The sequence below is a fragment of the Lolium rigidum genome, chromosome 4 (assembly GCF_022539505.1).
Source record: "Lolium rigidum isolate FL_2022 chromosome 4, APGP_CSIRO_Lrig_0.1, whole genome shotgun sequence".
NCBI classification, from domain to species: Eukaryota; Viridiplantae; Streptophyta; class Magnoliopsida; order Poales; family Poaceae; genus Lolium; species Lolium rigidum.
Genome location: NC_061511.1, coordinates 124,502,233 through 124,528,928, shown reverse-complemented (window position 1 = coordinate 124,528,928; position 26,696 = coordinate 124,502,233). Strand labels below are relative to the sequence as shown.

General features: G+C 43.6%; 2 long non-coding RNA genes across 2 annotated transcripts; both read right to left on the bottom strand.

Moving 5' to 3' along the window:
- Positions 1-306: 306 nt before the first annotated feature.
- Positions 307-1,478, bottom strand: LOC124646430. The gene is made up of 3 exons (XR_006986338.1): positions 1,279-1,478; positions 942-1,176; positions 307-331 (listed from the first exon to the last, which is right to left on the bottom strand). It is a non-coding gene; the product is annotated as an uncharacterized LOC124646430 (long non-coding RNA).
- Positions 1,479-9,351: 7,873 nt separating this feature from the next.
- Positions 9,352-10,554, bottom strand: LOC124646431. The gene is made up of 3 exons (XR_006986339.1): positions 10,355-10,554; positions 10,017-10,251; positions 9,352-9,406 (listed from the first exon to the last, which is right to left on the bottom strand). It is a non-coding gene; the product is annotated as an uncharacterized LOC124646431 (long non-coding RNA).
- Between the last annotated feature and the right edge of the window lie 16,142 nt (positions 10,555-26,696).

Genomic DNA, 26,696 nt, shown 5'->3' with positions numbered 1-26,696 from the left:
ATGATTCATTATCTTAGGTTGTTTTATTACATCAAAACAATATTTCCAACGAAACAAATCACATCGTGATTCCCAATCCACGCATCTAAAATAGCAGGGCTAAGCATTCTACAATACGATGGCGACAAGAATTATGTCATGAAACATATGGCTATCCTAGATAGGTTTTTGCATAGCAATATATATTTAAAAACAAGTCCTACACATACATAGCTACTGAAAATAACTACAAAGTGCATAGAGAAATAATAGGACAGAACAGTGTGTGACACTTGCCTTGGATGTTGTTCAGACAATCGTTGTCGATCGCAATCGTTGCACTCCGGGCAATCTAACGCAAGCAAACAATTCTTAATAAATCACAAGGCATTACAAACAGAGGAATTAGACAGTGAAATTATGCATGCATGCTCTGGAAACAAATTTCGATTCCTATGGTACATTAAAAACAATTTATTTATTCAATAGGATCTCCACTTAAGATAGTTAATGCAACAGTAGTTTATGTATGAAATAATTTTCGAAAATCCAAAATAGGCATACTGCTACAGAGACAATTTCATTATCTTTCATTTGGCGTTGGAATTAATTTAAAAGCATTTACCAAGGTTATAATATATCAAAAATACTATAAACACTAGTTTTAAATTTGAAAATCTATAAATTTCCGAAAAGTACAAAGTAACAGCACTGCTGTGTTCCTCTCAATTTTATGAATCCAACGGTATATTGTATGCAATTTTTCGAGTTACGGAACAATAGTTATGATTTTTACAAGATTAGCATATCCCCTGTCTTTTACGTACGAAAATTTCTATTTGACATTAAAACAGCGACACGTGGCGCGATCTGATTCGCTGATACCCTTTCACGCGGATCACACTTTTGGGTCGTCGGATTAGAAGAAGAATAGACTGTCCAGATTGAATCTGGGAGCTCACCGGAATCAATGGATGACGGTGGCGACGGCGGCTCAGACGATGAACTTGGCGACGGTTCCGACGGTTTTTGGCGGCGGCGAAGTGGACGTCGAGATGCAGCGGACAACAGCGGTCACAGAGGTGTCTTTTCCGTCGTGTTCCTCTCTCTCGGGTGGCAGCTACGGGCGAATGGAGCTCCGGGCGATGGTGAACTCCGGCGAAAACTCCGGCGAGGAATTACCGGCGTCCCAGTGCTCTGCAGATGGGGAAAAGTGTGAGGACGACGTTGTACCGAAAGGGGAAGAACTTAGAACAAAAAGGAGGGACAGAGGTGGTCGGATTCGTCGGCGACATCAACCTCCGAGCTCCAACAATGGTGGTTGCAGATCGGAACTCCGGCGAGAAATTTGCGCAGCCTGGCGGCGCAAAAATTGGGGCTTTTGGGGTCAAAATATTGAGAGGAATATGGGGTATTTATAGGCAAAATTTCGTGCAAAAGGGGCCACAAAATCGAACGGAATCGGAGGATATTTCTGGGCATACACGGGCTCGGAACGAACTCGTGCTCATCCAGGTATCTGGCTGGAGGTAGTTGATGGATGTGGTCCCACATGTCAGCGAGAAAAGAACAAAGCAAAGGAAAAGAAACGCGGGGCTGACGCGGCTCGGCATGTGCGTGCCTGCTGCGCTGGCCAGCACGGCCGTACGCTGCGATGCTCACGCACGCGAGCATGCGTGCATGTTGCCAGGCTGGGCAGGCTCGTTGGAGTTGGCCTGGCCGGTGACTTTTTTTTTCCTTTTCTATTCTGTTTAAAAACCGATTTAGCTTTAGGTATGTGAACTGACGTAAATAAATTACGAATTTTTCTGTAAAAACCTATTATAATATTTGAATATTATGGAGCACTGTTTCAGTCCGACAAGTCGCATAAACGTATATAGTTTATGCGTTTGAGCTAATAGACTATTAGCAGAATAGAATAGAATTTGGTTTTTGTGCAAGAAAAACGATTAAACTTTATCAAAACTGAAACTTTGGCATGGTGCTATGATGCAATGCATGAATTTGAAAATGCATGGATTTTGGGATGTTACAAACCTAACCCCCTTAAGATGAATCTCGCCCTCGAGATTCGGAGTGGCTAGCAAATAGGTGTGGGTGGTCTTCTCGAAGATCTTCCCCTCGTTCCCAAGTGGCTTCCTCCTCAGAATGATGACTCCACTGAACTTTGCAAAATCTGATTGTCTTTGTGCGAGTAAACCTCTCCGCTGTGTCCAGAATCTTGATAGGTTTCTCCTCATACGTGAGATCACTTTCTAGTTGAACCTCATCCAACGGATCTGTATCTCTTAGTGGCGTATTCGCCATCTCTGGGTGACACTTCTTTAATTGGGACACATGGAACACGTTATGTACTGCTGCTAACGCCTCAGGCAATTCTAACTCATAAGCTACCTCTCCCTTGCGAGCAAGGATTTTATAGGGTCCAATGAATCGCGGTGCCAGCTTACCCTTAATACCAAACCTCTTAACTCCGCGTAGCGGTGAAACTCTAAGGTACGCTCTATCTCCTATCTCATATGTCACCTCTCTACGCTTAGAATCCGCATAACTCTTCTGTCTTGATTGTGCCACTTTCAGCCTGTCACGAATAAGTCGAACCTTCTCTTCAGCTTCCTTGATCAGGTCGGGTCCAAATAAACTGCGCTCTCCAACTCCATCCCATAACAGCGGTGTTCTACACTTCCTGCCATACAGTGCTTCGAATGGAGCCATCTCAATGCTAGATTGGTAGCTATTGTTGTAGGAGAACTCGGCATATGGTAGATTCTCATCCCAACTAGATCCATAATCTAGAGCACAGGCTCTCAACATGTCCTCTAATATTTGGTTTACTCTTTCGGTCTGCCCATCAGTCTGTGGGTGAAAAGCTGTACTAAACTCCAATCTAGTACCCAATGATTCATGCAATTGACGCCAAAAGTGGGAAGTGAATTGAGTACCTCTATCAGAAACAATTCCCTTCGGAACTCCATGCGAACACACAATCTTGCTCATATAAATCTTGGCTGATTTGGCACTTGTGTATGTGGTCTTCACGGGTATGAAGTGAGCTACTTTGGTCAAATGATCAACAACAACCCAAATTGAATCATACCCGGATCTGGTCTTGGGTAATCCCGTGATGAAATCCATTCCAATCTTGTCCCACTTCCAATCAGGTATGGGCAGTGGTTGTAGCAATCCTGCTGGTTTCTGATGTTCAACTTTTACTCTACTACACACATCACATACGGCAATATACTCTGCATTTTCTCTCTTCATATTGGACCACCAAAATCTGTCTCGCAAATCCATGTACATCTTAGTATTACCTGGATGAATAGAATACGGAGAATCATGAGCTTCCTGGAGTATCAACTTCCTAATCTCAGGGTCATTGGGCACACATAAACGCTTCTCAAACCATAGAGTTCCTTGTTCGTCCAAGCGAAAACCCTTCGCCTTATCCTTGCTCATGTTCCCTTTTATTTCCTCCATCTCACTGTCTTCTTTCTGAGCTTTTCGATCCTGTCTAGCGAGTGGGCATCACTTCCATAGATGCCAAATAGCCCCGTGGCACTATTTCCGATCCGAGATCCTTGAATTGTTCACACAAATCCAAAGGTATCTCCCCTGAGGTTATACCATTCACATAAACCTTACGGCTAAGTGCATCGGCTACAACATTAGCTTTTCCTGGGTGGTATTGCAAATTCATATCATAATCCTTTATGAGTTCCAACCATCTCCTTTGTCTCATATTCAGCTCCTTCTGAGTGAATATATACTTCAGGCTTTTATGGTCGGTGTACACATCACAATGCTTCCCCATCAGATAATGTCTCCACACCTTGAGTGCGTGCACGACTGATGCTACTCTAAGTCATGGGTAGGATAATTCTTTTCATGATGCTTAAGTTGGCGTGAGGCATATGATACTACTCTCCCATCTTGCATCAATACGCTACCAAGTCCTTGACGAGAGGCATCACAATAAACTTGGAAATCCTTCTGGATATCAGGCAAACACAGAACAGAGTGCACTTACAAGGCGTTGCTTCAATTCCTGAAAGCCGGCTTCACAAGCGTCGGTCCAAATGAACTTCTTCTCCTTCTTCAATAATTCAGTCATTGGTCTAGCAATTTTGGAAAAGTTCTCTATGAATCTCCGATAATATCCTGCAAGTCCTAAGAAACTTCGGATATCCCCTACATTTTTAGGTGTCTCCCATTCAGTCACGGATGATACCTTACTTGGATCCACTGCGACTCCTTCTGCTGAAATAATATGTCCAAGAAATCCAACTTTATTCAACCAGAACTCACATTTGCTGAATTTGGCATACAGTTTGTGTTCCCTAAGCTTCTCCATGATCAAACGCAAATGCTTCTCATGCTCAGCATCATCTTTGGAATATATCAATATATCATCAATGAACACAACTACGAATTTATCCAAGTACTCCATGAATACCTTGTTCATCATAGTCATAAAATATGCTGGAGCATTTGTTAGTCCAAATGGCATAACTGTATACTCATATAAACCATACCTAGTAGTGAACGCAGTCTTAGGTATATCTTGCTCTCGAATCTTCAATTGGAAATAACCCGATCGAAGATCGATCTTAGAGAACACCTTTGCTCCTTTCAATTGGTCAAACAAGTCATTGATATTGGGCAGCGGGTACTTATTCTTAATTGTCACCTCATTGAGAGAGCGAAAATCCATAACTAGTCTCTTAGTAGAATCCTTCTTCTCCACAAATAAAACAGCGCTCCCCAAGATGATGAACTAGGCCGGATAAAACCCTTTTGCAGTTGCTCCCTAAGCTGTTTCTTAAGTTCCTTTAATTCCTCTACATCCATCTTATACGGCCTCTTAGCTATAGGTCCAGTTCCAGGCATTAATTCGATGAGAAACTCCACTTCTCTATCAGGTGGCATTCCTGGCAATTCCTCTGGAAACACATCCGGGTACTCTCTCACTATAAGAACATCCTCTATGCTAACCCCCTTAAGAGAATTAATCTTGGTCCCTCTAAGTTCAAAGGTTGATTTGAAACGGATGCGTTTCTTCTCCGGGGTTGTAAGCATTATTGATCTCTTAGCACATTCTATAACGAGCTTCATATTCGGTCATCCAATCCATACCTAGGATTACATCTAGGCCTTGTGACTCCAAAACAATTAGGCTAGTGGGAAAACTATGTGCTCCAATCTCTAGGATTAACCGGCGACACCCAAAGGTTGCTATCATCTCTCCCCCAGGTGAGCAAATTTTTATTGGTGTTCTAATGCTCTCAGTGGGTATCTTATTTCTATCCACAAATACCCTTGATATGAATGAATGCGATGCACCAGTATCAAACAGTACAAGTGCTGAAAAATTATTGAGCAGAAACGTACCAATAACGGCGTCTGGTTCCTCATAAACTTCCTCCACATTGACATGGTTAACATGTCCCTTCTGGAATGGGTTTGGTTTTGCATTTTCCTCCTTCTTCTCCGGGCACTCATTTGAATAGTGCCCCTTCTTGTGGCACTTGAAGCACTCCACCAGGCTCAGATCCTTCCTGGCGAAGCTATTATTGTTCCTGCCATTGTTGCCTCCATGGTTGTGGCTATTCCCTCTCCCGCAGTTGTGGTGGTCTGTGACTCTTGTGGCCATTATGGTGGCGGCCATTTCCTCCATGGTCGTTATGTCTATTGCTACCATGCCTGTGGTACCCGAATTGCCATTCCCATCATGGAATGTGCGTGTTCTCTCGTTGTGACCCCGAGTTGTAGTTGTTGTTCTTCCTCTTGCGGTTCTCGGCTTGCTTTTTCTTTCCCTCAAGGATTCTAGCCTTGTCCATCGGTGTCCGGAAATCGGGAACATGCACCATCGATAGTTGAATAGCAAGCTCATCATTCAAGCCATCCAGGAATCTCTCCTTCCTCTTCGCATCAGTATCCACATCTTCTGGCGCATAGCGTGCTAGATTGCTGAATTCATCTATGTATTCAGACACCGTGCGGAAACTCTGACGCAAGTTGCGGAACTCTCTCCTCTTCAGGCTCATAACTCCAGATGAAACATGAGCTGTGCGAAAACCTTGCTGGAACATCTCCCAGGTGATGCCTTCAATAGGATGAGTTATCTGGAAATTGTCCCACCAAGAGGCTGCGGGTCCTTCAAGCAAGTGAGCAGCAAATCTCACCTTCTCCTCATCAGTACATCCCACAGTTACTAGATCTTTACTCACGAACGCAGCCAATCAAGTGCTATCATTGGCTCGGGTGCATTAGAGAACTTAGCAGGCCTCAACCTCGAAATCTTGTGAGCATGTCCACTTGTGGAGGTGGATTGTTGTTATTATTATTGTTCTGGTTCTGATTGTTGTTCGCCATGAACTGAGTCATTACTTGCATCAATCGTGTACGTGCTGCCAACATCTCGTTGCATATCATTATTGTTGTTGCCGGTGTCGTTGTTGTTGTTGTTGTTGCCGGTGCGTGCACGTCGAGGCGGCATCTGTTTGGGTCAGCATAGATGAGTTTTAGATAGATAGAAACTAAAGAAAACACTACCCATACTAATACACAAACATCACAGAACCAAACAATCATAGCAATTGACATAACCAAACAAACAAGCACCGTTGAAAAACATGACAGATTCTGTCCAGATTTCGTCTACTGTAGAAACGGAATTATCTGGGCATCCAAAACAGGTCGGAATCGAACGCAAATTTTTGTGCACGTACTACAGGAAATTCCGCATTTTTACAAAAAATTTTCAGATTTTTCTGACGCTCCAGGAATTTATGAAAAATCGCGCAGTAAACCGTATCAGCAGAAAACTGTAGCTCGCACAGACAACAACTTTTGGTAAAAACGAATTTAATACTGATTTATAAACCTCACGAAAATTCCTAACAATTCAAAGATTCAAGAATAACAAATCCTAAGCAATACTTTGGCCATACCACAAGACGATATGGTCAATATCCTAGCTATCACGAATATCGATTTCCTAACGAAGAACTAATGATGGGCAAATCCTAGTTAAACTTTGAAGAGGTTGGCGTAGACCGAGGCCCTCATGAACTTGCGCCGCTTCTTCGAGCGAGTGTTCATGGCTGGTGGTGTGTCCTCCTCCGGAGGGTCTTCCTCATCATCAGAAATAAGGTAGACCACCTCCTCAGGGTCCTCCTCTTCACCTTCATCTTCTGCGTTTGCACCTCCTTGACCTCCATCATCATCGTCGTCATCATCATCATCGTCATCATCTTCATCATCAGATGGCGGCGGTGGCGGAGGTGGGTTCGGTTGCGCTTGGAGTGCAGCAATTTGCGCGTCCTTCTCGGCGAGCTGAGCATCCTTCTCGGCGATCTGAGCATCCTTTGCGTTGATGGTGTTCTCCCGGATATTGGCGGCATGGTGTAGATCATTAACCTCCCCGTTGAGTTGATTTATAACCATGGTTGCATAGCCATTCTCCTCAGTCTCCATCCTCAACAACTCTTGAACATCATGAAGGTGGCACTCCATGTCCTCAAGCTGAGCGTGGACCAACAACATCTGGGACCTATCCCCATTGGTCCTCACTGGGTGTCCTTCATGGTTACGCCTTCCAAAGTAGCGGAAAGACGATCCAGCTGGGAAGTCCTCAAGATAGGTGTGGCAAAGACGAGACAAGGCCTCCTGCATTGCCATGTCCGTTCCTCTATTCCAGCTGGGATACTCCTTCACAAAGATGATATCCTCCGTGTACGGTGCTATGGCACGCCCACGGATGACGAGTCTCAATCTCCCAGCTTCCGTTTTCCAGCTGCCTCCCTCTACAGTACGGCATATGGAGACCCACGCTGCTCGCGGCTCGAGCTAGGTGTGTGTTGAAAAGCTTCTCATGGCCATTGCGGTCAGCGGTCACGATGTGGGTATATGCTGCCATCTACAATTTCAAACAAGGAATGTGTGAGAAGATGTAATGATAAGAGCTTACAAGAACGAAAGTGCAAGAAGTAAAAGACAGGATTAAATAGGTTTTTAATTCCTATGGTCTTCCTAATCTACTCCATTTTCTAAGGTCACGAACCTATAGTCAACACAATGCTCTGATGCCATCTGAAGCGATTCAACCCGGTAAGAATTGAATCTCTGTGCATAATGTGCTAGTCCCTGGATCGACTCGCTAGCACACACAGTTCGATGAATAAACAGAATAGCAAATGCGTCACTTATTACAACATATGATCCATAATATATTTATTACAACTTGCATAGCTCATGGCTAGCTCCAAATAACAGAGTTCAAAGCGGAAAACAAATAAATTCAAAGAGCTCCATCACGCCACGAGCGAACATGTTGAGTGGAAGCTCGCGACCTAATATCGATACCTTACTCGTCCTCGGAGTAACTCTGCAACATAAAACGTTGCAGCCACGCGAGGTCAATACATTTGGAATTGTATTGGCAAATGTCACTTTTGGTGGATATATAAATGGCGCCTAACTACGTGCATATTTGGCGGGTGGAGTTTAGGCACATTTGCGGAAAAGCAATCTTTATTTCTCCTACTTTGGAAATAATTTTATTTTCTTCAAAACTCACTAACTATCATCACAAAGTCAACCCATGTTACCCATCAAGTTTTATTTAAGAAATTGGAATGATGAGATAATCCAAACAGTTCCAGACTCTAGTTGCTCATATTGTCCATAACCGGGGACACGGCTAAGTACTTAGTTTGACACTCTCGAGAGGATGTACACTTTGCCCACATGACCTAGCCAGCCCCTTTTACCATGATGCTCAATTTGCTCAAATGGTCGGGTGAAAGCTAAGACGAGACCTTTGGGAAATAGAACCATGAACCACGCTTCGGATCATACCCAACCTACAATTCACTACCTGCTGATACACGATCGGCCATGGTCCTATAACTTAATTAGTCGAGACAGAGCCCATATGACATGTGGTTGTACTTGGAAGCTACTAAAACGAGAACCCCGTCAAATCTCTTTGTTTACGGGTGGCCAACCACAAGTGTGATACACGCGACCGCCATAGGCATGGCTCCGGTGTAACCACTCAACAAAAACCAAGCAAACCACTTCCACCCAGATGATTCATTATCTTAGGTTGTTTTATTACATCAAAACAATATTTCCAACGAAAAAAATCACATCGTGATTCCCAATCCACGCATCTAAAATAGCAGGGCTAAGCATTCTACAATACGATGGCGACAAGAATTATGTCATGAAACATATGGCTATCCTAGATAGGTTTTTGCATAGAAATATATATTTAAAAACAAGTCCTACACATACATAGCTACTGAAAATAACTACCAAGTGCATAGAGAAATAATAGGACAGAACGGTGTGTGACACTTGCCTTGGGTGTTGTTCAGACAATCGTTGCAGTCGCAATCGTTGCACTCCGAGCAATCTAACGCAAGCAAACAATTCTTAATAAATCACAAGGCATTACAAACAGAGGAATTAGACAGTGAAATTATGCATGCATGCTCTGGAAACAAATTTCGATTCCTATGGTACATTAAAAACAATTTATTTATTCAATAGGATCTCCACTTAAGATAGTTAATGCAACAGTAGTTTATGTATGAAATAATTTTCGAAAATCCAAAATAGGCATACTGCTACAGAGACAATTTCATTATCTTTCATTTGGCGTTGGAATTAATTTAAAAGCATTTACCAAGGTTATAATATATCAAAAATACTATAAACACTAGTTTTAAATTTGAAAATCTATAAATTTCCGAAAAGTACAAAGTAACAGCACTGCTGTGTTCCTCTCAATTTTATGAATCCAACGGTATATTGTATGCAATTTTTCGAGTTACGGAACAATAGTTATGATTTTTACAAAATTAGCATATCCCCTGTCTTTTACGTACGAAAATTTCTATTTGACATTAAACCAGCGACACGTGGCGCGATCTGATTCGCTGATACCCTTTCACGCGGATCACACTTTTGGGTCGTCGGATTAGAAGAAGAATAGACTGTCCAGATTGAATCTGGGAGCTCACCGGAATCAATGGATGACGGTGGCGACGGCGGCTCAGACGATGAACTTGGCGACGGTTCCGACGGTTTTTGGCGGCGGCGAAGTGGACGTCGAGATGCAGCGGACAACAGCGGTCACAGAGGTGTCTTTTCCGTCGTGTTCCTCTCTCTCGGGTGGCAGCTACGGGCGAATGGAGCTCCGGGCGATGGTGAACTCCGGCGAAAACTCCGGCGAGGAATTACCGGCGTCCCAGTGCTCTGCAGATGGGGAAAAAGTGTGAGGACGACGTTGTACCGAAAGGGGAAGAACTTAGAACAAAAAGGAGGGACAGAGGTGGTCGGATTCGTCGGCGACATCAACCTCCGAGCTCCAACAATGGTGGTTGCAGATCGGAACTCCGGCGAGAAATTTGCGCAGCCTGGCGGCGCAAAAATTGGGGCTTTTGGGGTCAAAATATTGAGAGGAATATGGGGTATTTATAGGCAAAATTTCGTGCAAAAGGGGCCACAAAATCGAACGGAATCGGAGGATATTTCTGGGCATACACGGGCTCGGAACGAACTCGTGCTCATCCAGGTATCTGGCTGGAGGTAGTTGATGGATGTGGTCCCACATGTCAGCGAGAAAAGAACAAAGCAAAGGAAAAGAAACGCGGGGCTGACGCGGCTCGGCATGTGCGTGCCTGCTGCGCTGGCCAGCACGGCCGTACGCTGCGATGCTCACGCACGCGAGCATGCGTGCATGTTGCCAGGCTGGGCAGGCTCGTTGGAGTTGGCCTGGCCGGTGACTTTTTTTTCCTTTTCTATTCTGTTTAAAAACCGATTTAGCTTTAGGTATGTGAACTGACGTAAATAAATTACGAATTTTTCTGTAAAAACCTATTATAATATTTGAATATTATGGAGCACTGTTTCAGTCCGACAAGTCGCATAAACGTATATAGTTTATGCGTTTGAGCTAATAGACTATTAGCAGAATAGAATAGAATTTGGTTTTTGTGCAAGAAAAATGATTAAACTTTATCAAAACTGAAACTTTGGCATGGTGCTATGATGCAATGCATGAATTTTAAAATGCATGGATTTTGGGATGTTACAACATAGCATGAAGGTGACAGTGTGCATGCTATGTTAGTACTTGGTTTAGTCGAATTGATCTTTCTTGCACTCTAAGGTTATTTAAATATGAACATTGAATTGTGGAGCTTGTTAACTCCGGCATTGAGGGTTCGTGTAATCCTACGCAATGTGTTCATCATCCAACAAGAGTGTAGAGTATGCATTTATCTATTCCGTTATGTGATCAATGTTGAGAGTGTCCACTAGTGAAAGTGTAATCCCTAGGCCTTGTTCCTAAATATCGCTATCGCTGCTTGTTTACTTGTTTTACTGCGTTACTACTGCTGTGTTACTACCGCTTGTTTATCGTCCTGGGCAAAGCACTTTTCCGGTGCCGTTGCTACTACTTATTCATACCACTCGTATTTCACTATCTCTTCGTCGAACTAGTACACCTATTAGGTGTGTTGGGGACACAAGAGACTTCTTGCTTTGTGGTTGCAGGGTTGCATGAGAGGGATATCTTTGACCTCTTCCTCCCTGAGATCGATAAACCTTGGGTAATCCACTTAAGGGAAACTTGCTGCTGTTCTACAAACCTCTGCTCTTGGAGGCCCAACACTGTCTACAAGAATAGAAGCTCCCGTAGACATCAGCGGCCAAAAGAGGGGGGAGAGATTTCTTCCCCCCAAGTCTTCCCTCCTAGGGTTTTGGGGAAACCCTAAAGGGGTGGCCAGCCTGGGCCTTGAGGGGCTTGTGCGCCTGGCCCATTAGGGATGGGCTGCACCCCCTCGGCGCATGTGGCCCCTCCTAGGGCCGTGAGCCCACTAGTGGACCCTCCGGAACATTCTAGAACCTTCTCGGTCTTCCAGCGGAAAAATCCCGAACTTTTCCGAACCCTAGAAATTAACTTCCCTTATATGAATCTTATTCTCCGGACCATTCCGAACCTCCTCGTGATGTTCTGGATCTCATCCGAGACTCCGAAAAACATTCGGTCTCCATCTCATATTCCGAATCTACTTATACGATATTGAACCTTAAGCGTGTCACCCTAAGGTTCGTGAACTAGGCGGACATGATCGAGACTCCTCTCCGATCAATAACCAATAGCGGGACCTGAAGATCCATAATGGCTCCCACACATTCAGCGATAACTTAGTGATCGATTGAACCATTAACATACGATACCGATTCCCTTTGTCGCGCGATACTTTACTTGTCCGAGGTTTGATCATCGATATCTCTATACCTAGTTTAACCTCGTTACCGACAAGTACTCTTTACTCGTACCATGGTATGTCATCTCTTGTGACCTTGTCACATGCTTCCAAGCTAATTCGACGGCATTCCATCGAGAGGGCCCAGAGCATATCTATCTGTCATCATGATGGACAAATCCCACTCTTGATCCATATGTCTCAACTCATACTTTCCAAATACTTAATCCCATCTTTATAACCACCCATTTACGCAGTGGCATTTGATGTAATCAAAGTACCCATCCGGTGTAAGTGATTTACATGATCTCATGGGCGAAGGACTAGGTTACTATGTATCGAAAGCTTATAGCAAGATGAACTTAATGACTTGATCTTATGCTACGCTTATTATGGGTGTGTGTCCATTATATCATTCACCCAATGACATAACCTTGTTATTAACAACATCCAATATTCATGATCAGGAAACCATGATCATCTATTAATCAACAAGCTAGTTTAACAAGAGGCTTACTAGGGACTCTTTTCTTTTTTACATAACACACAAGTATTAATGTTTCCAGTTTATACAATTATAGCATGGGATGCAAACATTTATCATAAACACAAATATATAATAATAACCACTTTATTATTGCCTCTTGGGCATATCTGCTTGGCACATCCAGCTTACTGCAGCACCATTCAAAATAAACACGTACCCAGACTGATACTTAGAGTCATCTGGATGAGTGTTCCAACTAGCATCGGTGTAACTGTTTATAGCGAGGTCTTGGTCACCTCCATAACAAAGAAACATATCCTTAGTCCTTTTCAAGTACTTCAGGATATTCTTGACCGCTGTCCAGTGTTCCATTCCTGGATCACTTTGATATCTTCTGGTCAAACTAATAGCATGTGCGATATCCGGTCTAGTACAAAGCATGTCATACATGATAGAGCCTACTGCCGAAGCATAGGGGATCTTGTTCATCCTTTCTCTCTCTTCTGCTGTAGCCGGACCTTGAGTTTTACTCAAGACCTTACCTGGCAACATTGGCAAGAACCCTTTCTTGCTTTCATCCATTCTAAACTTCTTTAGAATCTTGTCCAGGTATGTACTCTGTGAAAGCCTTATTAGGCGTCTTGATCTATCTCTATAAATCTTGATGCCTAAAATATATACTGCTATTCTAAGGTCTTTTGTTGAAAAACAATTATTCAAATAACCTTTAACACTGCTTAGAAGGTCTACATCATTCCCAATCAACAATATGTCATTCACATATAATATTAGGAATGCTATAGAGCTCCCACTCACTTTCTTGTAAATACAGACCTCTCCATGAGTCTGTATAAATCCAAAGTCTTTGATCACCTTATCAAAGCGTCGGTTCCAACTCCGGCATGCTTGCTTCAGTCCATAAATGGAACGCTGAAGTTTGCATACCTTGTCAGCATTTTTAGGATCGACAAAACCTTTGGGTTGTACCATATACAACTCTTCCTCAATGTCACCATTAAGGAACGCCGTCTTGACATCCATCTGCCAAATTTCATAATTGAAAAATGCAGCTATTGCTAACAATATCCTCACAGACTTTAAGTCTCATCATAGTCAACTCCTTGAATTTGTCGGAACCCCTTCGCGACAAGTCGAGCTTTATAGATAGTAATATTACCATCATCATCATCATCATCATCATCATCATCATCTGTTTTTCTTTTGAAGATCCATTTATTCTTGACAACCTAACGTGTATCAGGTAAGTCTACCAAAGTCCATACTTGGTTATCATACATGGATCCCATTTCGGATTTCATGGCCTGAATCTGGGCTCATCATTGCTTCCTCATATGTCGTAGAGTCTTCATCATTGGTGTCCACAATCATGACATTTAGACAGGGGTCATACCATTCAGGAGTGGTACGATCCCTCATCGACCTGCGAGGTTCAGTAGAAACTTCATTCGAAGTTTCATGATCATCATCATTTGCTTCCTCTCTTATCTGTGCAGGCGGCACAGGAACATCTTCCGGCGCTGCACTTCTCTCAAGTCCGAGAGAAGGTTCAATAACCTCGTTGAGTTCTACTTTCCTTTCAGTCACTTCTTTCGTGAGAAACTCCTTCTCGAGAAATTAAAGGATCCATTCTTGGCAACAAAAACTTTGCCTTCGGATCTGTGATAGAAGGTATACCCAATTGTTTCTTTAGGGTATCCTATGAAGATGCATTTCTCCGCTTTGGGTTCTAGCTTGTCAGGTTGTAACTTCTTTACATAAGCTTCGCAACCCCAAACTTTAAGGAATGACAACTTAGGTTTCTTACCAAACCATAATTCATACAATGTTGTTTCAATAGATTTAGATGGTGCCCTATTTAAAGTGAATGCGGCTGTCTCTAATGCATAACCCCAAAACGATAACGGCAAATCGGTAAGAGACATCATAGATCGAAACATATGTAAGAGAGTTCGATTACGACGTTCGGACACACCATTGCGCTGTGGTGTTCCCGACGGTGTCAACTGTGAAAGTATTCTGCATTTCTTTAAATGCATGTCAAACTCATAGCTCAGATATTCGCCTCTGTGATGAGAACGCAGAAACTTAATATTCTTGTTACGCTGATTCTCTACTTCACTTTGGAATTCCTTAAACTTCTTGAAAGTTTCGGACTTATGTTTCATAAAGTAAATATACCCATATCTACTCAGATCATCCGTGAAGGTTAGAACATAACGATAACCACCGCATGATGCTACACTCATTGGCCTGCACACATCGGTATGTATGATTTCCAATAAGTCTGTAGCTCGCTCCATTATACCAGAGAATGGAGTCTTAGTCATTTTACCCATTAGACATGCTTCAGATCTATCAAGTGATTCAAAATCAGGTGATTCAAGAAGTCCATCGGAATGGAGTTTCTTCATGCGTTTCACTCCAATATGACCAAGACGAGAGTGCCACATATATGTAGAATTATCATTCAGTTTAACTCGTTTAGCATCAATGTTATGAACATGTGTATCACTACTATCGAGATTTAACAAGTATAAACCATTCATCTCAGGCGCATGACCACAAAAGATATTATTCATATAAATAGACCAACCATTATTCTCTGACTTAAACGAATAACCGTCTTGCATTAAACAAGATCCAGATATAATGTTCATGCTCAACACATGCACCAAATAAGAATTATTCAGATTTAAAACTAATCCTGAAGGTAGATGTAGAGGGAGCGTGCCGACGTTGATCACATCGACCTTGGCTCCATTTCCAATGTGCATCATCACCTCGTCCCTCGCTAGTCTCCATTTATTCCGCAGTTCCCGTTTTGAGTTACAAATATGAGCAACCGAACCAGTATCAAATACCCAGGCACTACTACGATTACTAGTAAGATAGACATCAATAACATGTATATCAAATATACCTTTCTTCTTGACTTGGCCACCCTTCAGATTAGCCAGGTACTTCGGGCAATTGCGCTTACAATGTCCATCACCCTTGCAGTAATAAAACACAATATTAGGCTTAGGGCCAGCCTTGGGCTTCTTGGGAGGCGCAACATCTTTCTTGCCGCCCTTCTTGAAGTTGCCCTTCTTAGGCTTGCCATGTTTCTTTAAACTGGTGGTATTTTTGACCATCAACACTTGGTGTTCTTTCTTTATCTCCACTTCAGCAGTTTTCAACATGGAGAAGAGTTCAGGTAACTCCTTGCTCATGCACTGCATGTTGTAGTTAATCACGAAGTTCTTATAAGTAGATGGCAGTGATTGGAGGACACGATGAATACCCAATTGGTTAGGAATCACTATTCCCAATTCATTGAGCTTCTTCGCGTGCCCAGACATCTTGCGCACGTGCTCGCTAACGGAGCTACCCTCTTCCATCTTCCAACCAAATAACTGTTTCGAGGCTTCATAGCTTTCTACGGACGCATGCGTTTCAAAGATAGCTTTGAGCTCACGGACTATCTCACAAGGGTCGTGGTTTTCAAAATGCTTTTGCAGCTCTGCCTCTAGGCCGTACATGATGGTGCACTGAACTTTGGAGTAATGAATTTGCCGAGTTTGGTAAACATTTTTCACCTCATCGGGAGCATTTTCTGCAGGTGGGGCACCTAGCGGTGCATCGAGCACATATTGCAGTTGTCCAGCAGTGAGGACAATCCTCACATGACGGATCCAATCCGTGAAGTTCTTCCATTGTTCTTAAGCTTTTCTTTCTCTAGAAACCGATTAAAATTAATGGTGGGGGCTGCCATGTTCTACAACATATTTGCAAAGAGTTTAGACTAAGTTTATGATAAATTGAGTTCATTTTAATTCTTAAATTAACTAGGTGAAATCCCACTCAAAACAACATCCCTCACATTGTCGTAGTGATTACACGAACCAAATCCACTACACAAAGTCCAATCTTCACGAGAGAAGATGTAGTTTCAAAGGCGAACACTCAAAGTGTTCATCATATCATTCATATGACTCATGCTCTACCTTTCGGTATCCCGTGTTCCAAGACCATGTCTGTACATGCTAGGCTCGTCAAGGTTAACCTTAGTATCCGCATGTGCAAATCTGGCTTGCACCCGTTGTATGCACATGTAGAATCTATAACACCCGATCATCACGTGATGCTTCGAAACGACAAGTCTTAGCAACGGTGCATACTATGGACAAACACTTTATTATCTTGATATTTAGTGAGAGGGATCATCTTATAATGCTAATGTCGCGATCTAAGAAAAATAAGATGCATAAAGGATTAACATCACATGCAATTCATAATATGTGATATGATATGGCCTTTCTTCTTGTGCTTTTGATCTCCATCTCCAAAGCACGGACATGATCCCCATCATCACCAGCATGGAGTCAAGGTTATGGCGCCGCTTCATGGTTGTCCATCACTTATAGCTACTATGACAACTACTTGAAATAAAGCTATTACATGGTGAATAGACATGCAGGTCTTAACAAATTTAAAGACAACCATTAGGCTCCTGCCGGTTGCCACAATACAACAATGATCATCTCATACATCAAATATAGTCACAATCACATAGCCATATCACATCACATTCCCCTGCACAAACAAGTTAGATGCATGTAAAAAGTGTTTGCATATTTTACGTGGTTTGGGGCTTTCGAGTAAGATCCGATCTACCTACGAACAAGACCCACAACGGTGATACTAGTGTTGTCGATTGAAATAGTAAATTGAATCTTAACTATGGTGAGAAAGACAGACACCCGCAAAGCCACTTATGCCATACAAGTTGCATGTCAAGCGTGGAGCAAGTCTCATGAACGCGGTCATGCAAAGTACTTGTCGCTTCATCCCACCATCCCGCAAGATGCAAACTACACATAACAAAAGACAAAAAAACGCATCAACGACCACAAACTTATTGTGTTCTACTCGTGCAATAGATCTATGCATATACACGGCTCTGATACCCCTGATGGGTTCATTGCATAGAAAACAAAACATTTCTACAGTGAAGAAGAACAAAACCACGATCCAATCTAGGAAAATCCAACATCTAATCTATGAAGATCGGAGCAACGAGAGAGATGAGAGACTAACCCTCGAAGATCCAAAGCTTAAACGAGATCATTGGTTGATGTAGTTGATTGTTCTTGTGTCAAAAAAATGAAGTTGATCGTTCCAGTGCTGCAATCCGGCAGCACTTCCGTACTCGGTCGTGCGTACGGTGTCAATGAAGTCCTTCCTCTCCCGTTCCAGCAGGCAGCGGCGGTGTGGTAGATCTCCTCAAATTACCAGCAAAGACGACGACGTGGTGGTGGTGGTGGAGGAGAATCCCTGCAAGGCTTCGTCTAAGCCGGAGGACGTATGGTGGAGGAGAAGAGGGGCGGCTAGGGTTGGAGGGTGAGGGAGGGTTGCGCCCCCTGCCCCCTCCCCTCTTTATATAGGGGGGAGTCTGGCCAGGGTTTTCCTTGGCCCCTCCTCCAAGCCTAGGGCCAGCGGCCAAAAGAGGGGGGGGGGGAGATTTCTTCCCCCCAAGTCTTCCCCCTATTTGAGGAAACCCTAAAGGGGTGGCCGACCTAGGCCTTGAGGGGCTTGTGCGCCTAGCCCATTAGGGCTTGGCTGAACCCCCTCGGATCATGTGGCCCCTCCTAGGGTCGTGGGCCCATTGGTGGACCCTCTAGAACATTCTAGAACCTTCTTGGCCTTCCACCGGAAAAATCCCGAACTTTTCCGAACCCCAGAAATTGACTTCCCTTATATGAATCTTATTCTCCGGACCATTCCGTACCTCCTCGTGATGTCCTGGATCCCATCCGAGACTCCGAAAAATATTCGGTCTCCATCTCATATTCCGAATCTACTTATACGACATCGAACCTTAAGCGCGTCACCCTACGGTTCGTGAACTAGCGGACATGATCGACACTCCTCTCCGATCAATAACCAATAGAGGCACCTGGAGATCCATAATGGCTCCCACACATTCAACAATAACTTAGTGATCGATTGAACCATTAACATACGATACCGATTCCCTTTGTCACGCGATACTTTACTTGTCCGAGGTTTGATCATCGGTATCTCTATACCTAGTTCAACCTTGTTACTGACAAATACTCTTTACTCTTACAATGGTATGTCATCTCTTGTGACCTTGTCACATGCTTGCAAGCTAATTAGATGACATTCCACCGAGAGGGCCCAGAGCATATCTATCCGTCATCATGATGGACAAATCCCACTCTTGATCTCATGCCTCAACTCATACTTTCTGAGTACTTAATCCCATCTTTATAACCACCCATTTACGCAGTGGCGTTTGATGTAATCAAAGTACCCATCCGGTGTAAGTGATTTACATGATCTCATGGTCGAAGAACTAGGTTACTATGTATCTAAAGCTTATAGCAAGATAAACTTAATGACTTGATCTGATGCTACACTTATTATGGATGTGTGTCCATTATATCATTCACCCAATGACATAACCTTTTTATTAACAACATCCAATGTTCATGATCAGGAAACCATGATCATCTATTGATCAACAAGCTAGTTTAAGAAGAGGCTTACTAGGGACTCTTTTCTGTTTACATAACACACAAGTATTAATTAATGTTTCCGGTTAATACAATTATAGCATGGGATGCAAACATTTATCATAAACACAAAGATATAATAATAACCACTTTATTATTGCCTCTTGGGCATATCTCCAACACAAAGGATCCGACAAATCCATTAAAGGAGCTAGCTCTAACTCGACGGATCTAGCCGGAAAGAAGCAAATGGAAAAGAAGGTGGAGGAGGCGGCCACCAAAATATCTAAAGCCCGATCTTGCGAAGGCGGAGTCAAAGGGCAACGGTGGCCCTGCACCACCACCGAAGATGAACTCCGCAGCTTCGAGGCAGAAGGGTTTCTTAAACATGGATCCTGGAGAGTGGTTCCGGGTGCCCTAAACCCGGCGCCCGAAGCCGGAGAATGGGTGCTGACAAGGGCGTTGGTGGAGCGCGGATTCTCGCTGCATCCGAGTTATTTCTTCTCGGAAATCCTCGAGGCCTACAAGCTTCAACCCCACAACATCTCACCCAACAACGTCCTCGCCATCGCCAAACACGTTGCTCTCTGCGAGGGTCATCTCCGGGTAAAACCTGACTTGGCCCTATTTCAGTTCTTTTTCTCTGTCAAGAAGGCGACCGTCCCACAGACTTCCACGCTCGCCACCTGCAGGAGCATTAATTTCAAGATCCGCCCCGGCCACGTCTACCCTCACACGGATCGTCACGAGCCCGCGTGGTACTGGTCTGGGGGGTTCTTCTACGTGAAGGACGTCGCGGATCCGGCCAATCCCAAGACTCTGCCGGCGTTCGAGGATGGACCCGCCAGCGAGACCCCAGTCTGGACTAACTGCCCGCACATCTCCAAGTCACCAACGTTGCCAAGGATGGTTAGGTGGATCTGCAAACTGATGGAGTCCGGTCTATCGGGGAAGGACCTGACGCTGTCTTGGTTCACCAAGCGGATCCAACCCCTCCAGTACCGTGAACGTTTGATGCATGAGTACAACAGCTGCGACGACACCATGCACGCCACAAGGACAACCTTTCTTTCGACGCCCTGGACAAGCGGCTCCGGGTTATGATCAAGATCCCGCGTGATGTTCACTCTCACGTGTGTCAGTTTGACATATACACGGAGGGTGCCGGCACCGCGGTAAGTTTTCCGACTAATCATCATCTCCCTTTTTATGCCTGCAAATTTTCCTAAGGACTTTATCTAGTGTGCACAGCTCGAATCCCTCGAGGAAAAGGATCTTGGGACCTTGACCCGGATCCCACACGCCAACACATCGAACCCGGAAGCCGCATTCAACGCGGAAATTCCTTAGGGCCCTCCTCCCGCAAAACAGAAGAGAGGAAGCCTCTGGGTCGGCGCCCAAACGCGCGCGTGAAGCCCCAACGCCGTAGCCACCAAGAAACTTGAGAAGGAGAAATAACGTCTGAAGGAAATATACACCGGCAGATCCGCGCAGGGCGGCATTGATAGGTTCTTCAACAAGCCTGGGTAATAACTCTTTTTTCAAATTATCTCAAATTCTGCTAAGTGTCATGCTCTTTTTATCATGCAGCAAAACTGCCGGAAACAAGCCCCAGAAGAAGAAACTTAAGCCCTAGTCTGCCTCCATGCCAATCACTCCAGAAGTGGAGGTTCCTCCAAAGCCTTCTTCCTCTGCAGCTCAGGATCCGAAGAATGTCATCAACCTTGATGATATTCCGACTCCCACCGCAGATTCTGGCAAAGGCGCTTCCTCTTCCAAACCTCCACCTGAAGAACCCGAAGCAACCTCGGCTGAAGCTCCGGGTAATGATGCCACATTGATATTATTTCTAAGTGGTGCCACTGGTATGCCCCAAACGCACCCACACTTGTTTCCGGTTCTTCGAAAAGCTCCTCTATACCAGCGCCACACGGAAATGACAAACTTGATGAATGAAGTGTGGGGGTCGGCGGAGACAGATCAGCAGGACCTGGAAACCTTGGAGGATAATCTCCGTGTTTTCTTTGCGAAACACAAAGCCGTGTGCCAGGTAAAACTAGCCCCCAAGCATTGCACTAGTAGGGAAATGCTTATAGGCAGAGCTTAGTTCTGTGGCGCACCAGCAGAAATGCGCCACAGAAAGATTTTTTGTGGCGCACGAGAAAGAATGCGCCACAAAAATAAGCTACTGCTTGAGTGATATGGCTACTGCTTGTTTGCTCTCCAAATTACCAAGTGATGAATATATAATCCCTTTGGAGCATCTGCCCCATGCTATATATGTGTATTTGACCATGCTTATGATGGATTTCTTTTAAGGACTCTAGCTAGATTAGAGGGGAAAAAGTTGCTGCTTTGTTGCCTATGATAATGGATCATCAAATGTTTCCCTTTGTCCCCGGTTGCCTCCTTAATTGATGCCTTATGATCCAAATGACCCAAGTCCCTTGCATGATCCCATTTGTCCCTAATGTTGCTTAAGATGAATAAATTCCCTCTAATCACCATTTGGAGATCAAGACTAGTTCTTGATTTCCATTAGCTAGACTCCAATATTAAAAATGTCTCCCAAATATGGAGACAAACATTTTAACATTACCCCAATGTTATTTCTCTCAAATGGACAGTTTCGATGGTATGCTTGCTCCTCACTGTACTTTATCAATTCCCTACTGATCCTAAGTACCCATGAATATCTGGTGGTGTTGTTCTGCTGTTTAGTTACTGTCAACACATGTGTTTGCATGTGTGTGTGAGCTGCTTGCAGATGTTTATCCACTGTTGGCCTTTATTCTTGGTAGCTCAAAGTGTCATGCACTTACTGGATCATCAAATGTTTCCCTTTGTCCCTGGTTAATTGCCTCCTTAATTGATACCTTATGATCCAAATTACTATATTATTGGATTGAGTGATATGGCTACTGCTTGTTTGCTCTCCAAATTACCAAGTGATGAATATATAATCCCTTTGGAGCATCTGCCCCATGCTATATATGTGTATTTGACCATGCTTATGATGGATTTCTTTTAAGGACTCTAGCTAGATTAGAGGGGAAAAAGTTGCTGCTTTGTTGCCTATGATAATGGATCATCAAATGTTTCCCTTTGTCCCTGGTTGCCTCCTTAATTGATGCCTTATGATCCAAATGACCCAAGTCCCTTGCATGATCCCATTTGTCCCTAATGTTGCTTAAGATGAATAAATTCCCTCTAATCACCATTTGGAGATCAAGACTAGTTCTTGATTTCCATTAGCTAGACTCCAATATTAAAAATGTCTCCCAAATATGGAGACAAACATTTTAACATTACCCCAATGTTATTTCTCTCAAATGGACAGTTTCGATGGTATGCTTGCTCCTCACTGTACTTTATCAATTCCCTACTGATCCTAAGTACCCATGAATATCCGGTGGTGTTGTTCTGTCTGTTTAGTTACTCGTCAACACATGTGTTTGCATGTGTGTGTGAGCTGCTTGCAGATGTTTATCCACTGTTGGCCTTTATTCTTGGTAGCTCAAAGTGTCATGCACTTACTTGGATCATCAAATGTTTCCCTTTGTCCCTGGTTAATTGCCTCCTTAATTGATACCTTATGATCCAAATTACTATATTATTGGATTGAGTGATATGGCTACTTGCTTGTTTGCTCTCCAAATTACCAAGTGATGAATATATAATCCCTTTGGAGCATCTGCCCCATGCTATATATGTGTATTTGACCATGCTTATGATGGATTTCTTTTAAGGACTCTAGCTAGATTAGAGGGGAAAAGTTGCTGCTTTGTTGCCTATGATAATGGATCATCAAATGTTTCCCTTTGTCCCTGGTTGCCTCCTTAATTGATGCCTTATGATCCAAATGACCCAAGTCCCTTGCATGATCCCATTTGTCCCTAATGTTGCTTAAGATGAATAAATTCCCTCTAATCACCATTTGGAGATCAAGACTAGTTCTTGATTTCCATTAGCTAGACTCCAATATTAAAAATGTCTCCCAAATATGGAGACAAACATTTTAACATTACCCCAATGTTATTTCTCTCAAATGGACAGTTTCGATGGTATGCTTGCTCCTCACTTGTACTTTATCAATTCCCTACTGATCCTAAGTACCCATGAATATCCGGTGGTGTTGTTCTCGCTTGTTTAGTTACTTGTCAACACATGTGTTTGCATGTGTGTGTGAGCTGCTTGCGGATGTTTATCCACTTGTTGGCCTTTATTCTTGGTAGCTCAAAGTGTCATGCACTTACTCGGATCATCAAATGTTTCCCTTTGTCCCTGGTTAATTGCCTCCTTAATTGATGCCTTATGATCCAAATTACTATATTATTGGATTGAGTGATATGGCTACTTGCTTGTTTGCTCTCCAAATTACCAAGTGATGAATATATAATCCCTTTGGAGCATCTTCCCCATGCTATATATGTGTATTTGACCATGCTTATGATGGATTTCTTTTAAGGACTCTAGCTAGATTAGAGGGGAAAAGTTGTTGCTTTGTTGCCTATGATAATGGATCATCAAATGTTTCCCTTTGTCCCTGGTTGCCTCCTTAATTGATGCCTTATGATCCAAATGACCCAAGTCCCTTGCATGATCCCATTTGTCCCTAATGTTGCTTAAGATGAATAAATTCCCTCTAATCACCATTTGGAGATCAAGACTAGTTCTTGATTTCCATTAGCTAGACTCCAATATTAAAAATGTCTCCCAAATATGGAGACAAACATTTTAACATTACCCCAATGTTATTTCTCTCAAATGGACAGTTTCTGATGGTATGCTTGCTCCTCACTGTACTTTATCAATTCCCTACTGATCCTAAGTACCCATGAATATCTGGTGGTGTTCTTCTGCTGTTTAGTTACTGTCAACACATGTGTTTGCATGTGTGTGTGAGCTGCTTGCAGATGTTTATCCACTGTTGGCCTTTATTCTTGGTAGCTCAAAGTGTCATGCACTTACTTGGATCATCAAATGTTTCCCTTTGTCCCTGGTTAATTGCCTCCTTAATTGATGCTTTATGATCCAAATTACTATGGTACCCTGGTTAATGTCCCTGGTTACTACCAAGTGATGAGTAATCCCTTATGGTACCCTGACTTTGTTTTGAACTCAACTGAGTAATGATAAATTTCTATTTCTTGTTGGCTTTGATGAAAATAGAGATATCCACAGTAGGGGATCATGTAAATGAAAGCCATTGTGGTATCCTTTGAAGAAAATGGACTGTTTTCGATGGTTTTAAAAGGCTAGGTGGTGCTAGGTGATTAAGTTGGCTACCAAGACTTGTCTCATCCGGTTAGCTGGGATATGCTATGTGTTGTTGCTTGTTTAGGCATATCTATCACTTACTTGGATTTACTTGGTTCTTGATTGGCCTCTCTTTTGCCAGCATCACTTGGTCTATATACCAAGTGATGAATAATCCCTTTGGAGCATCTGCTCCATGCATGCTATGTGTGTTTGAGCATCTTGACTTATGTCACCATGGTTGCTGGTTTGTTGGTGTTTTTGTACTTGCCGATGATTAGATGGTTGGTCGATCACTCGTACACTCGGGGTGGAGCAAGTGAGCCTGGTGTGATGGCACAAGTATCAATATTTTGTGCATCCTACCTGGCCTCACTTACTCCATCCCTGGATGTTAATATTTGTTTCGACCAACAAAGTATGAGGCATTCCATTTAGTTCATACTAGCTAGCTACTTCTTAATTGCATTGGCCTTTTTTCCATTTTAGTGCCGATGATTAAATTGTTTGGTCACTTGTACACTGCAGGGTGGGGCCGGTGAGCTCGGTGCGATGGCACAAATATCAATCTCTTGTGCATCCTACCCGGCCTCACCGACCCCATCCCGGAATGTTAATATTTCTTTCGACCAACAAAGTATGAGGCATATGATATCTAGTTGAGATACCACTTGGCTCTTTCTTCCATTTTATTGCCGATGATTATAATGTTTGGTCACCTATACGCCGCAATATACTTTGTAGACGGGCCCCCCTTTCCCCGGCCGCCGTTCCGTGAACGAGTCTTTGACGAGACAACAACGCCGACCTGCCTCTCCGGCGCATCACCACTTTTCTTCTCTCGCCGTCCGATACGTGAACGAGTCCTTAATGCAAAGATGGTGCCAGCCTCCCTAGCATCATGCCGGCCCATGTTGCCGCGCTCAGGCCGTGTCTCACGCGCCTGCACTCTTCGCCTTTTTGCCCGGTGAACGAATAGACTAATCGTTGGAATAAGGAAGCCGATGACGGCCGATCGCAATTTAATCTTGCGACCGGCCGTCATCGGTTTCCTTATTGCAACGATCGATCTATTGGTTCACCGGCAAGAAGGCGAACAGATGCAGGCACGGGACACACGGCCCGAAGCGCGGCAACACGGCCCGGCATAATGCTGGGCAGGCCGGCACGGTCTTTGCATCAAGGACTCGTTCACCGGACGGCGAGGGACTCGCCGTGGTTCTGCGCCGGAGAGGCAGATCGGCGTCGTTGTGTTGTCAAGCACCCGTTCACGGAACGACGGCCGGGAAAGGGGCCCTTCGCAAAGTATACTGCGGTGTATACCGCAACTATGGTTTCCGACCATAGTATTTGTGTTGACCAACAATGTATGAGACACTTATTCCATTTTGTCATTCCATTTGCTTTGAGATTTTCAAAATGCCGATGATTAAAATGTTTGGTCACCGTACACTCGGGGCGGCGTAAGTGAGCCTGGTAAGATAGCACAAATATCAATCTCTTGTGCATCGGACTTGGTCTCACTTACGCCGTCCCCGAATGTTAATATTTGTGTTGACCAACAATGTATGAGGCATTTATTCCATTTCTCTTGTGCATCGGACTTGTTGGTCTCACTTTCTTCCATTTTCATCATAGTAGGAACTGGATGAAGACCCCGATGCAAGCGAGCCTGGTGGGTAGAGATGAGGGAGCAAAGGAGGAACCGGATGAAGACTACTTTGTATCTCAAAATTGTGAATTTTGTATGAATTAAGAGTTGTATGCAAAACATTTGACACTTGCCACTATATATGTATCTCGATCGGGATCTAAGTAATGTGATGATGATGTCTATGTTATATCTGTGCAATGTACATGATATTTATATTATATCTGAATGTTGCTCGTATATAACACTGTATATTTCGTCTATAAACTGCATGTGTATAGCAGAGCAGCACAAAATCGTGTATAATACAAGCAAATTCCGTGGCGCACCGAAAACCAATTCTATGGCGCACGCTTTTCGTGGCGCACCTAAGAACAAGTGCGCCACGAAACCTTAATTCTGTGGCGCATGGGCCGGTGCGCCACAGAAACCTTATTTTTGTGGCGAAGTTTCTGTGGCGCACCTCCCATGCGCCACAGAATCCA